Here is a 14,009-nt window from a genome sequence, read left to right as displayed (position 1 = left end):
AGGAAGTGTGTGCTGATTGGTTCATGGACAGCCATGAGCAGGCCCGGAAAAAGCACCATGAGTTTTCACTCTAAGCCACAGGTTTCACCCAGAACTGGCAGCCTGGCCACCAGGCTTCAGGCTGTCCCTAGCTTGAAGGTGGGGTTTCACCTGGGACCTGCCCCTTTCCACCCAGGAGCCTGTCTGCCTCCTGCCATCAACATGCCATCTACAGTGCCCAGGCAGTTTGTGCCAAGGGACAAGGGATGCCTGCACGCTTATGCTGAGCTACCCTCAGCCCACCCCTCAGACTCCCTCCTGTGCTCCTCAGTGCCCGAAGTCCAGAGGGGGCCGAGGCGGCAGGGTGCTGGTGTGTCAGTGCCATCCTGTGTGCACACACCCAGCTGGGTTTCAACAGCACCCAGGTTCCGCCACAACTTTCCTCCGAAATTGGAGAAGCCAGGGACAGGAGCAGGCACTTCCCAGCTTGCAGGGGCAGGGAGGGCTTCCTGGGCTTCCCAGAGCACAGGGATGCCTGGGTTCAGAACCTCAACTAGGCAGCTGCAGCTGCACCTGAGAGTGTGGGACTGCCACCTCGCCAACTAAGTAAGGGGCGGGATGACTCCCGCTCTGTAGCCAACATCTTCTCGGTGTCTGCGCCAGACAAGGCACCATTGCCATCGCAATGATTGTACCAATTTACAGTCTGATCAACACAGAGTGTTTCCATTTCTCCACATCCTAACAAACAGCATTTGTTATCTTTTGTCTTTTTGATAACACGCATTCTAACAGGTTTGGTTCTGCATTTCTCAGATGAGTAGTGATGTTGAGCATATTTTCATACACCTGTGTGCCATGTGTGTGTCTTCTTTTGAAAACGTCTAGTCAGGATCTGTGTGCATTTTTTATTCAGGCCATTTGAATTGCTATTTTGTTGCGTGAGTTTGTGTCCCTTAGATGATTTGGAAACGAACCTCTAATTGGGTACATGGTGTGCAATTTCTCCAGTTTCACAGATTGCCTCTTTATTCTGTGGACTGTTTTCACTGCTGTGCAAAAAAACTTTTTAGTTTGATGTAGTTTCACTTGTTTATTTTGCATTTATTGGCTGTGCTTTAAGTGTCACATTCAAAACATGATTGCCAAGACCAGTATCAAGGGGCTTTTTTTATTTTTTCACTCTAGAAGTTTTCTGGTTTCAGGTCTTAGGTTTAAGTTTTAGTACAAATTTAGTTGACTTTTGGTTTGTTGGTTAAGATAAGGGTCCAATTTCATTATTTCCATGTAAATATCCATTTTTTGAAACAACATATTTTGAAGAGACTATCCTTTCTTTATTAATTTTGTCAAATACTAGTTGAGTGTATATGTGTGGGTTTATTTCTGGGCCCTCTATTTTCCTCCATTGGTCTGCATGCCTGTTTTGATGCCAGTGTCATACTGTACTGATTATTACAGCATTGTAGTATGACTTGAAATCAGAAGGTCTGGTGTCTTCAGCTTGGTTCTTCTGGCTCAAAATTGCTTTGGCTATATGGGGTAATTTGTGGTTCCATTCAAATTTTAGGATTTTTTTTTTCTATTCCTGTGAAAAATGTCATTGAAATGTTGATAGAGATGGCATTGAATCTGTAGATCACTTTGAGTAATGTGGACATTTAAACAATATTAATTCTCCTAACCCATGAACACAGTATATGTTTATATTTATTTGTGTTTTCTTCATTGTTTTCATTAATATGCTCTCTCTCACCCCTTGGCTAAATTTATTCTTGAGTAGTTTATTCTTTTTGATGACACTAGAAATAACATTGATTTTTTTTGAAAAATTAGTTGTTAGTGTATAGAAACACAAGTAATTTTTGTATGTCAATTTTGTACCCTGCAAATTTACTGAATTTGTTAGTTTTAGTAAATTTTAATCAATTTTAGTATAGTTTAAAAAATTGTGTGTGTGTGTGTGTGTGTGTGTGTATATATGTATATATGATCACATTATCTGCAAGGACTTGAAATTCTATGCCTTTTTTTCCAATTTGGATGCCTTTTATGTCTCTTTCTTGCCAAATTGTTCTGGCTACAACTTTCAGTATTATGTTGAATGATAATGGAGAGAGTTGTCAACCTCATCTTTCTTTCTAATCTTAGAGAAAAAGCTTTCAGTTTTTCACCATTGAGTAATATTGTTAGCTGTGAGCTTGTCATATTATGTTTAGGTTCGATCCTTCAATATCCAATTTGTTGAGAACTTTTATAATGAAAGGATGTTACATTTTGTCAAATGCTTTAACTGCATCTATTGATATTATAATGTAATTTTTATTCTTTATCTCTTAATGAATGTTTGTATCACAATTGTCGATTTGCCTATGTTGAACCATACTTGTATCCTGTAGGTAGATCCACTTGATTATGGTGTATAACCCTTTTTACATGCTATGAATTCAATTTATTGATACTTTGTTGAGAATTGTTTTTATTTATGTTAGCCAGGGATGTTTGACTGTAATTTTCATTCTTATAGTGTGCTTGTCTGGCATTGGTATGAGGGTAATGCCCTCTTCATAAAATGAGTTTGAAAGTGTTCTCTCATCCTCAATTTTTTTGAAAGACTGTGAGATGAATTGGGGTTTGTTCTTCTTTAAATGTTTTGTAGAGTTTGCCAGTGAAGCCATCTGGTCTTGGACTTTTCTTTATTGGGAGTCTTTTTAATTCATTCTCCTTACCTGTCATTGGTTTGTTCTGATTTTCTACTTCTTCATGATTTAATCTTGGTATATAGTAGGTTTCTAGAAATTTACCCATTCGTTTTAGGGTGCACAATTTGCTGGTGTATAGTTACACCAGTTTCTAGTGGTCCTTTGTATTTCTCTGGTATCAGTTATAATGTCTCCTCTTTCATTTCTGATTATCCTTATTTGAGCCCGCTTTTTTTTTTCTTAATCTACATAAAAGTTTTCCACTAGTACTGTTCTTTAAAAACAATTCTTAGTTTAGTTGATCTTTTCTATTGTTTTTCTAGAATCTTTTTTATTTCTGCTCTGATCTTTAATAATTCATTTTTATGCTAATTTGGGGTTTACTTTGTCATTTTTTTCCCATTTCCTTCAGTTGTAAAGTTAGGTTGTTCATTTGAGAATGTTTTCTTAAAGTAGGTGTTTATTGATATACATGTTTTCTATTTGTACTGCTTTTGCTAATCTCATGAGTTTTAATATGTTGTAATTCCATTTACATTTTCATCAGTACTTTTTTCCTTTTGATTTACTCTTTGGCTCATTGACTTTTCAGGAATGCATTATTTAATTAGTGCACATTAGTAAATTTTATATTTCACTTCCAATTATTTATTTCTTGTTTCATACTATCTGGTATAAAAAGATACTTAAATATTTCTAGTTTTCTTAAAATTATTATGCTTTGTTTTTTGGTCTAACATGTATTATGAACAATTTTTTTTTGTTTGAGAATAATATTTAGTCACCTGCTGTTGGATGAAATGTTTTATATATTTCTGCTAGGTTTGGTTGGTCTGTAGTGTTGTCCAAGTGTAGTGTTTTCTTGCTAATTTTCTGTCTAATCTATCCATTTTAAAATGTGAAATATTGAAGTATCTTATTATTATTATATTTCTATGTGTTCCTTTATTTCTGTTAATATTTACTTTATCTGTTTAGGTGCTTCAATATTGGATGCATATCTATGTATTTACAACTGTTATTTTCTTGTGATGATTTGATCCCTTTATCATGATATAGTGAACTTTGTTTCACGTGAGAGATTTTGACTAAAAGTCTATTTTATGATATAAGTATAGTATCCCTGCTATTCATTGGTTTCCATTTGCATGTGATTTTTTCTTCATATCTTTACTTGCAGCCTCTATGGGTCTTTAAAACTGAAGTGAGTATCTCGTAGTCACCATATAGATTTTTTTTCTTGTTCATTCAGCTATTGTATGTCTTTTGACTGAATAATTTAATACATTTGCATGAAAATTAGTTATTTATAGGTTACTTATTATTGCCATTTTTAAATTGTTTTCTGAGTGTTCTGTAGTTTCTTTCTTCCTCTATCTTCCTCTATCCTCTTTGCTATCTTCTTTTGCAATTTGATTATACTTTGTAGTGGTGTAATTTGACTCTTATCTACTTTTACATATCAACTACAAGTTTTTGCTTTGGGGTTACCCTGAAGCTTATATAAAACATCTATATTTATATTAGTTTTAGCTGATAAAAATTTAACTTTAATCACATATAGAAACTCACCATTTTATTCCCCTCCTACATTTTATGTATCATGATATATCATGTTTCCATTAACAAACTGCTATAGGTAAAATTATGTTTAATATTTTTGTGTTTTATTTTATATACTAAAATAAACATAATTTATACATTTACATTTAAGTATTACAATATTCTGAATTTGACTATATACTTATCTTTACCAGTGTATTTTATAATTTTATATATTTAAATGTTACTAATTTTCTTTTATTTCAGCTTGAGAAACCATCTTTATTACTTATAATAAGGCAGATCTAGTGGTCATAAACTCCCTCAACTTTGTTTGTCTGAGAAAGTCTTTGTCTCTCTCTCATTTATTAAGGAAAGCTTTACTATAAAGCATTCTTGGTTGACAGGTTTCTTTCTTTTTTAAAAAAAATTCAGCACATTGAATGTATCATCCCACTCTCTCCTTGCCCTCAAAGTTTCTGCTGAGAAATTTGCTGAGAGATTTATGAAAATTCCCTTGTATGTGACAAGTCTATTTCCTCTTGCTGTTTTGAAAATTCTCTCTTTGTGTTTGGTTTTTGAAACTGTGATTATAATGTGTTTTGGTAAAGACTTTTCTGGGTTGAACCTAATTGATTTCCTTTGTGCTTTATGTACTTGAATGTCAGTACCTCTCCCTAAATATGGGAAGTCTGCAACCACTAATTCTTTAAGTTAGCTTTCATCTCCTTTGTCTCTCTCTTCTACTTGTGGAGGTCCCATAACACATTTATTAGTTACCTTGATGGTGTCTGATAAATCACGTTTTCAAAATTGTTTTATTAATTTGTTTTTCCTCTGACTAAATAATTTCAAATGACTTGTCTTCAAATTCACAATTCTTTATTCAGCTTCATCAATTCTGCTCTGAATGCTATCTCTTCGTATATGTATATGCAGAGTATTTTTGATATTATATATTTTTATATTATATATACATATACATTATATATGTGTGTATATATATCTATGTGTGTGTATATATATGTGTATATATGTGTGTATATATATCTGTGTGTGTATATATATGTGTATATGTGTGTGTATGTGTGTATATATATACACACATGTATAAATAATATATTTGAGACAGGATCTTTCTATGTCACCCAGTTTGGAGTACAGTGACATGATCATGGCTCACTACACCCTTGACCTCCGAGGTTCAAGCAATCTTTCCACCTCAGTCTCCCAAGTAGCTGGGAATATAGGCGTGTACCACCATGCCTGGCTACTTTTAAAACAATTTTTGTAGGGATGTGGTTTGGCCATGTTGCCCAAGCTAGTCTCAAACTCCTGGGCTCAAGCGATCCACCTGCCTCAACCTCCCAAAGTGCTGAGATTACAGGACTGAGCCATCTTGCCCAACTTCTATTGAATTTTTACCTTTTGTTTATTGTATTCTTTAGCTCTGGTTTCTGGAGTTTGCTGTTGTTATTTTTGGTTTGTTTATTTTTATCATATTGCAAACCTTTCAATTTTGTTTATGTATTGATTTTCTGACATTTTTGAGTTATCTACTTGTATTTTCTTACAGCATGCTGAAATTCCTGAAACAATTATTTTTAAATCTTTTTCAGGCCATTTGTAGGTCTTCATTCATTTGAGGACAGTTACTGGAAAATTTCAGTATTCCTTTGGCGTTGTCATGTTTCTTTCCTTTTTTAGATTTTCCTTAGTCTTGTGTTGCTGCCTTCACATTTGAAGAAAGAGACTCTGCCTCCAGACTTTGTGAACTGGCCTTTAGAGGAGCACCTGCACTATTCAGCCTAGCTAGAGATTCTGAGGCTCTCACAGACCCTTTATATAGATACGTTGTTTTCTCATCTCTTGTTCCCTCTTGGGGATGTAGGGAAGTCTTTCTCGCAGTCCTGCAACAGGCTTCGTCCTGACACCTTACAATTTGTTTTCACTAGGGCAGCCCCCACAAATACTCAGGTTTTGTGTCTTTTTCCAATTCCACCAAGTAGGGCCAGCAGCCACCTGTACATGCTCAGACACCACCTTCAGAAGCTCACTTGCTGTCTGTGAGGGTGTGCATCGGTGGCAATCTACAAAGGAGGTGTGAGGTGTGTGGGACATTAGAGGTGCCCATGGAAAAAAATGGTGGAGTCTGAAGGCAAGGCATCCTAAGTGGTTTATAGTCAGGTTTCCCGATTAAGTCTACCTAGGGATTAGTAAGATCTGGGGCCATTTCTTGAGTTCAGAGCCCTGATTGTTTTGAGTCCTCACCTCTATTCCCTGTTGTTATCCTTTACCAACCACTCAGCCATGATGATTATTTCAGAATTCTGGGTGGGGTGAGAAGCAAATGGGCCTTCCAGACAGCATCCTCTATGACTACAGAAGTCAGGCTCTCACTCACTATGCTCTTACTTTGCCTAATGGGAGAAATGTGGGCTAAGGAGGTCTTTCTTGGTTATGATCTGTGCTGCCTTGGGAGAGGGGTGATGTGCATGTAGTGAAACTATTTTTTATCCTCTTCAATGCATGTATTTTCGGATTTTTGCTCCTGAAGTGTGTGAGAACTTCTCCACTGGATTCCTGGACTACCTGAAAGGTACTTTCACCCATGAGTTGTTGTCAAAATCAATGATTTTATGGAAAGATGATGGTAGAGAACTCCTATTCTGATATCTTGCTGGCATTACTCTGTCAGTCAGATTGTGCTGCTCAGTAGCCATGTGTGACCAGTCACTATTAGATTAGGCAGTGCTAATTTTGTATCACAATAAGTCTTTTTGTGCAGTTCTGTTCTTTACTGTTGACATCTTTTTTATTCCTCTATTTCTGTATTTTGATGCTTGAATTTTATTTTGTTTGGTTACTCTTACAATTGTGAATATAATATATGTTCAATTTATATCTATATTTTATTCATTATAAAGTCATAAGCTTTTTAATTATGATATTAAATTCATACTATTTTGTGTGATTTAATATAAATATATCTTAATTGACTATAGCTCTCTAGACGAGACTTCTTTTTCCTATAAATTTGAAGAGAACCTTTGTGTATAAAATATTTGTATTATTAGGGGTTTTCAAAAAGATGGTTCCTCACAATATTTATCAGTTCTCAGATGAGGTGACTTTTAAGGGGTTTTCATATCATCAGATATGTCTCGGGTTTTTTTCACCTCACAAGACTAAAGAGAAATCAGGCTATGGAGCAATGTGGACAAGACATTTGCTTACCTGGAGCCTGATATCTGGGCATCACCTCTCTGTAACAAAGTCCTCCTTTTCTGCCTTCTTAAATGTGTGAGATACAGAACTGCATTTTCCTGCCTTCCATTTCAGAGTGTATCTGTAACATATTTTTGATGTATAATTGATGGGAGTCCTAATTTCAACTCACTCTGCAACCTTTGGGAAGGTCTTTACATTTCTGGATCTTAGTCTCTAATACAATTCTTGGAACGGAGTGGAAGCTTCATATCATTAGTTAGTATTATTTTTGAAACACAACCCAGCCTTTCTCCCAAAATTATCTCTAGCCTTGCCCTGCACCTTTAAAACTGGCTTACATACTTTCCTACTGAGAAACATGCCAGTACGTGGGACCAGCTACTGGGGGATCCCAAAATGCCATGACTTAATCGAGGCTGCATCCTGAGCTGTATTGTTTCTTATCAGATGTGCCCTTCACTCATAATATATTCTTGGACTTTCAGCGTCTTGCCTTACACAGACAATATTTACTTCTTATAGCTTCTCACTGATCTTGGTCCAGTGACTGATAGTCTTCTCCTGCTCTTACCTAAGCTCTCCTTTTCACTCTAAGTAATATCTTCCCAGGTGGCAGGCCCAGCCTGGGACCAGAACAGCTATCCCCACTCTAAACCATAAGCGTTAATATCCCACCACTTTTATCCCACACCTGTCCAAACAGAATTCCTCAGTGTCTCCTCTCACCTTTTCCATGCCCACTTCTTTAGACACTTTTTAAGCTACTCATTTTATCTCCATAGAAAATATAACAGTAATATTCCATCTACAGACAAGAGTTTGTTCTGCCTGGAATTTTTTTTAGAAAAAGGGAATATTACACTCTAAATCTGTCACATAAAAGTGATTTCCTGTTTCTGTCTTAACTTGGGTGCCTCTGAACAAGAATTATTACCTTTCTTCTCTGTATGGTATGCTCTAACTGTCCTGTTTGTATGTTTAATGAATATATTTAATGACAAAGCTAGGAAAGGGATGACAACTGAGGGTGTAGGAGGCTGGATCAAGATGCTGATAGATACAGACACCAAGAAATCCATAGGAAAATATAGGGCACATCTTAGTTTCATGGACTTCAGTTACTAGTAAGAGAAGCCATTTGTTCAAATACTCTGCAGCTAGAGACTCCACACTTGCAAAGTATCCCAGCCCTGCAAGGGCGGATTTGTCTGACACCGTCTCCACTCACAAGAGCATGAAATCCGATGAGGGTGACAAACATAGACACACCATGGAAACACATTGAAGCATGTGAAACAACTCAGTAAAAGCATAGAGGAGAAAGGGAGGATATATTTGAAAGACTGAAAGTAGCTCAGAATTACTAACTCATAAGTAGCAAACAAAGTCTGACAAATACATATTGTACACATCAGAAATAGGATTTTCTGTCATCTTCTTTTCTTTTTCATTATGTTTCTTATAATTTGAAATTATTTAGACCAACAACACTACAATATTATTATTTGAAAGGCAGAAATTGCCCCATATAAATTTATTTCTCTCCTTACAATACCCTACTCTTCTCCCTCAAATTCTTTCTTCATGTTTTAATTGACAACTAAAAATTGACTCTCTATATATTTTTTTCAATGTACAATATGTTGTTTTGAAATGTGTGTACATTGTGGAATGGCTTTCACTTTCCCTTATTTTACCTTTCCTCTGAGTGTGCATTTTATTTCCTTCATTTGTGAAAATTATAGGTTAAAAGTAAATCAAAATTGCTGGCTGAGCCTTAATTTAGTAGGAGACATAGATGTCTATAAATTAAATCCAATGGAATAAAATCTGTAGGAATAAAGTATTAAAAGCTCAGAGATTCAGTCTTTCTGTGTCCTTCTTGAATAACTGATTGACAAAGATTTCTTTTTTTGCCAGCTAATAAGTGTCAAAAAGTAAAAATAGCCATTAATTTATTTGAAAATATACTAAATTTATGGTATAATGCATCAACTAAATCCAATCACCACACTGGTTTAACAAACTAGATAAATTGTAGTCCAAATAATCAACGGGAAAAATCACAATTAAATTGAGTATTTAAAGAGGAAAAGGCTTTTGTCAGTCAATTTTGAATAAAGGCAAGCCTGACAGGTTACATAATGCATACTTATGACCATCAGTAGATAATGAATAGAATCCCTACTTGTTGCCTGGTGTGGTGGCTCATGGCTGTAATCCCAGCACTTTGGGAGGCTGAAGAGGGTGGATGACTTAAAGTCAAGAGTTTGAGACCAGTCTGGCCAACATGGTGAAATCCTGTCTCTACTAAAATTACAAAAACTAGCTGGCGTGGTGATATGCACCTGTAATCCAAGCTACCTGGGAGGCTGAGACAGGAGAATCCCTTGAACCCAGGAGGTGGAGGTTGCAGTGAGCAGAGATGGCACCATTGCACTCCAGCCAGGGCAACCGAGTGAGACTTGGTCTCCAATAAAAAAAAAAAAAGAAAAACTCTATTTGTTAATGTGTTTTATTTAGCAATGTAAAGAATACCCCAATCATAATGGCTTAAGTTGTGTATGTGTGTTTATGTGTGTGTGTATATGTATGTACAGATAGACAGATGTAGACACATAACGAGAGAGAGAGGCCCCAGGGTTTTACCTATTCAACATTATCATCAGATTCCAGTCACTGTCCATCTTTTCAGTCGTTGTTAGAGCCATCATTTATACTACCCAAAATTTCCTTATGTGAATTTAACTCATACCCAATCTAGTCTTTCATTGTATACCAGAGTTAATTTGTCTCAATAGAATTGTCAGTTTCGACCTCTCCCACTTCACTACCCGGTGAGTTCTCGGTGTTTTGCATACAATGATGCTAAGTTAGAGTAGTTTTGGCTTAATGACGTTTTAGATTAAATTAAAGAAGACAGTTGTCAAAAACCAGCAGACGATTATATAGCAAAAAAATGCTATTTCATATTTGTAAATGAAGGGGAAATTATCAAATATTTCCACTTCTTGTTGCAATATAATACAGGATGAGGCTTCTCTGTCTTCCTGGAGTTAGATGTGGTCATGTCACTCAGAATGTGAGGCTAAGTGATAAAGCTAACATGGGGCAAGTTGGCCACTGCTTGATGTTCAAAGGCAACCAGTAATGTTCCAGTTGGTGACTGCTGTTTCAGAAGTGCCTCCCGGAGAGGGCGAGTTGGTGATGACCAACAACATGCTGCCATAACAACACCCTTCATCTCCCCACACACATACACATCAATGTAGCATTAGCTTAGAACTGGGAAGGAAGTTCTAAGCTTACCTTAGAACTGGGAAGGAAGTTCTAAGCTTACCTTAGAACTGGGAAGGAAGCACTAGGGACACAGTTATCAGAGGCTAGAAGGAAAGGAAAGTGTTACATAAGCTTTAATTAAAACTACAATTTACCATAACTCAAACAGCAGACAATAAACATAAACTTTAATAAATGGAAATAACTGTGAAGTCGCATACGGTTGTAAAGAATAACACAGAGAAATCCTTTGTACATTTTACCCAGTTTCTCCCATCACAATATTTTGCAAACTTATAACAAAATATCACAATGAAAATATTGACAGATATATAATATATTCATTTTATTCTGATTTCCCCAGTTTTACTCATTTGTTTATACATTCAATTCTGTACAATTTTATCACCTTCTTATGTTCCTATATCCACTCCCATAGTAAAGGTGCTGAACAACCCAATGTCATAAGAATCCCTTATGATGCTCTTTCATAATTACACTCACTCTCTTCGAACTCTTTTCCTCCAGTCTCTAGCAATTACTAATCTGGCTTCCATTTCTACAGTTTTGTCATTTCAAATGAAAATATATATGGAACCTATCAGAATTTTCACTCAAAATAATTTCCCAGAGATCCATCCAAACTGTCATGCATATCTATACTTACATTTTGTTGCTAAGTAATATTCCGTAATATGGATGTACCACAGTTTTTTTTTTTGACCGTTCATCTGTTCAAGGACATCAGGCTGGAAACAGATTTTGACTATTACAAATAAAGCTTCTGTAAATGTACATACGCAATCTTTTCTACAAATGTAAGTTTTCATTTCTGTGGGATAAATGCCTGAGAGTGCATTTGCTAGGTCATATGTTGGTTGTATGTTCAGGTATTTTTTTGTTTGCTTTAGAAACTACCAAATGTTTAGAGTGGTCCAGGATCTCTGCACACTTGCCAGTGTTTAAATATGTCACCATTTTTTATGTTACGTATTCTGAGTAGGCAGCCATCAATACGTAATTTGTATTTTAATTTGCATTTCCCAAATGGATAATAATGTTGAAATATTTTGTGACTTCCTTTGTCATCTGTATATCTTCTTTGATGAATCACCCGTTCATGTATTTTGTCCACTTTCAAATTATGTTTTCATAAAATTTGTTACTGTTAAGAATTGAAAATGTTTTATACATTTTGGGTATGTTGTTTGCAAACCTTTTTTCTCAAACTGTAGTCTATCTTTTCATTTTTTTTTAAAAGCACCTTTATGAAGTAAAATTGTTTAATTTTAATAAGGCCTAGTATTTCATTTTTTCTTTAATATATTGTGCATTGAATGTCAAATCTAAAAATTATTTGCCTAATTCTATATGTGTTAGATTTTCTCATCTTTATTTCTAAATGCTTTATAGTTGCATAGTTTTTGTTTTACATTTTCTGTAATCCATTTTAAGTTTTGTCTAACTTGTGAGTTTGGGGTTCTCTTTTTTCTTTTTACTTTTTATTTTTCCTACATAGAACCAATTGCTTCAGGCTATCCTTTCTCCATTAAATTGAATTTGTACTTTTGTCAAAAACAAGTTGAGTATATTTTTGTGGGTCTATTACTGGGTCTTCTGTTCCAGCAAACTATCTGCCTATTCCTTTGCCAATATCACATTTTATGTGATCCCTGTAGTTTTATGGTAACCGTAATTAAAATAGAATAATTTATCCTACTTTTTTTGTCAAGATTGTCTTAGCTGTTACAGGGTCTATGTGTTTCTATGTAAATTTTTAAATAAGTTTATCTATACCTATAAAAAATCTTGTCTAGATTTTGACAGAAATTGCACTAAATCCATAGATTAACTGTGCAGAATTGAAATCTTAATTATATAGAGTTTGGTAATCCATGATTATTGTGTCTGTCCCCATTTGTTATAAGTCTTTGATTTTTTTCAGCCAGCTTTCTCTAAGTTTCAACATGTGTGTTTTGCTAAGTGTATACTTAAGTATTTAATTTTCTGCTGAGCAATTGTGAATTCCATAGTGTTATTTTTGCTTTCTACTCAGCAGGTTCATTGTTAGAGCATAGAAATGTGATTAATTTTTTTGTGATTGATCTTGAATCCTGTGACCTAACTCAACCGACTGATTGGTTCTATGACGTTTCAGTGGATTATCCGGAATTTCCTCTATAGACAATTATGCCATCTATAAATGGGACAACCTTTTTTTTTCTATTTCAATTTGTATGTCCTTTATTTCCCCTTCTTGCCTTATATTACAAACTAGAACCAACTTCCAGAATGATGTTGAATCAACTTAATGAGGGTGAACATCTTGCCTTTGTCCCAATCTTAGGGGAAAATCATTGTCTTTCACCATTAAGCATGTTAGCTCTAGTGTTTTTGTAGATGCTCTGTAATCAAATTGAGGTAACTCTGCTCTATTCTTAATTCCCTAAGAGTTGTATTATGTGATGTGTCAACGTGGGTTCATCATTTGTAACAAATGTACCATTCTGGTGCCTGATGCTGATAGTAGAAGAGGTTGTGCTTTCATGGGGACAGGAGATGTACGTGAACTCTGTACTTTCCAAATCAATTTTGCTGTGAACCTGAATCAGCTCCAAAAATCAAGTTTATTAATTAAAACGAGAGGTTTGTTATGAATTGCTGTTGGCTTTTGACAATTAATATGATGAAATGATTTTTCTTCTTTACCATGTTGCAATGATGGATTGTAATAACTGTTGTTCAAATGCTAAAACAGTCTTGTATCCCTGGAATAAATACTAACTGGCTATAGTGCCAATTTTTTTACACGTTTATGATTCAGTTGGCTCATATTATATTCAAGACCTTTGTGTCTAAAGTCATAAGATATTGGTGTACAGTTTATTTTTGTATTGTCTTTGTCTGATATTGTTATCAAGGTAATACTAGTCTCATAAAATGATTTGGGAAGTGTTCCTTCTTACACTTTCTGGAAAAAATTGTCCAATATTCATGGTGATTCTTTTTAATTTTTTTTACGTTTTGCAAAATTATCTTTATAGAGCTTCTCAGACTGTCTATTTCATCTTGGGTGAGATTTGGTGGCTTGTAGTCTTTGACAAGTCACTTCCTTTCTTCTAAGTTGCCGGATTTAGGAGCATAAAATTGTTCATAATACTTTCTTACAATCTTTTTAATGGATATAAGATATGTAGTGATACACAATATTATTTTGATTCTTGTGAAATTATATCTTCTCTTGTTTTATTTATTAGTCTTATTAATTGTATTGAT

This window comes from Colobus angolensis, unplaced genomic scaffold (genome assembly GCF_000951035.1).
Source record: "Colobus angolensis palliatus isolate OR3802 unplaced genomic scaffold, Cang.pa_1.0 Scaffold17, whole genome shotgun sequence".
NCBI lineage: Eukaryota > Metazoa > Chordata > Mammalia > Primates > Cercopithecidae > Colobus > Colobus angolensis.
This window is presented reverse-complemented; position numbering follows the sequence as displayed.